We start from the raw sequence: 1,825 nt of genomic DNA, 5'->3' as shown, positions 1-1,825 counted from the left end.
ACACACACACACACACACACACACACACACACACACACACACACACACACACACACACACACTCCTTTCTAGTGTATGCACTGAACTCCTCTGCACTGTTTGCCATTCCTCTCCGCAGCCACTAGATGCCTCTGCAGGCGTTTCCATCACATGAGAAGTGTATTGCTGCTTTTAAGTGCAACCTAAATTTATAATTTTGTTTTTCTTAAAGGCAAAACTATAAAAAAGAAATATATCACTGGAAAAACAAGAGTTTTGGCCTCAGATAGTTTGATGTAATTTCAAATGTCTGCCTTTTTGCACTAAAGGGCATTGCCCTGGGTGTGGCATCTCACAAGGGACACCACAATGGTGCCAGAGAGCTGAAAGCATCATCATTATAACATATCACTTGATAAACAGAGAGAAAATGTGACTCAGATTTTGATGGGTTTTGGTCTTTTTTAAACTTATGTCCTGGAAATGTGAGGTTCTTTTTATAGGATTGTTTTTTATTAACAGGAAAACTTTTATGAACCTCATTAGAGGTTTCACTGATGAGAAGACACAAGTTATGTTTGAATGATTCAAAAGGTACACGCTTTAAACTCATGGCAGCATTTCCTGCTGCATTAAAAATATCTGACCCCCCAAAAAGCAGCTATATTTTCAAATGACAGTAATCACAGCAGGCCATGGTACATATCACATGATTAGCTTTCAGTGCTACAAAGCACAATCCTAGTGACTGATAAATGTTCAAAGGGCTCTAAAGTGGGCATCCATCCAGAGTCACATGTCTGTTGTGTTTGCCTCTGAGATGGATGGTTTGACCAGACAAAAGAAAATCAAAGGAATATCGGCAGAAACTCGGAATGAAAGCAAGCACGTCAAACCAGACTGATCATTATCTTTAAATGCATATTTGTTTGAATCAAAGGACCCGATTGACAACTGAAGCCCCTTAAGGGTAATTTTTTTTATCCAAAATAGGTCATTTACACATATAAAGCACACATTTTGTTTCTGTATGCAAAGCACGGGTGGAGTTAGTGATAGCTGGATTCTCTTAAGTATCCCGTAAAGCTATGACAGAAATCCTGCACAAAAGCAGGCCAAGTGGACTTCAGCTATTATCGATACACCTGTGCAATCCTAAACTCTGACAACTCAAAATATCTGCAGTATTTAGTGACTAAAAGATGTCCAGGGACACTATACCATCATGCATTGTGATGAACAAAAAAGTAACAGACGGATGAGAGGAAGCAGCGAAACAACCTCAACTGATGACGCTTAAAGTAGTTTTTTTTTAAACTTATATAAAAAAGTATTTACTGTTTATTCGTTTTAATCTGTCATATTTTATTTGTGTGGCAGAAATAACATAATAATAGTGCAGGAATAACAACCTATTTCTGTATGTAGGAAAGAGGGGATAAGGATTGATTTGGGAAGCAAGGCATTTGTCTGCTGTCAAAATGAAGATTAAACTGCAGAAATTCAGTCACTTACATATTTAGGAAATATAAATATGCTGTGTTTTCTCAGATGTATTTATAAAGCTTTAAAACTATTTTGGAATCGGATCAATTCAAAACAACATTGTAGGATGGAGACATAACACTTTTGAAATATTCTAGTCTCGGAGACTTCCAAACTTTCCAGATCTGATGACTTCATGATAATTTAGCCAAGAAAGTTTGCAAAATTAATGCAAGTACTGGGACTTCTTGTGCAATGGAAGCCAGCGCCCTCTGCTGGACAAGTACTAGAAATTTGTTCTTGACTGGACCTTTTTCATCGGTGACATTCTAGTTTGATGGAAAAGATTGTGTGCAAAGAG

This window comes from Pundamilia nyererei, unplaced genomic scaffold (assembly GCF_000239375.1).
Source record: "Pundamilia nyererei isolate P.nyererei 1_Seehausen unplaced genomic scaffold, PunNye1.0 scaffold00081, whole genome shotgun sequence".
In the NCBI taxonomy this organism is placed as follows: domain Eukaryota; kingdom Metazoa; phylum Chordata; class Actinopteri; order Cichliformes; family Cichlidae; genus Pundamilia; species Pundamilia nyererei.
This window is presented reverse-complemented; position numbering follows the sequence as displayed.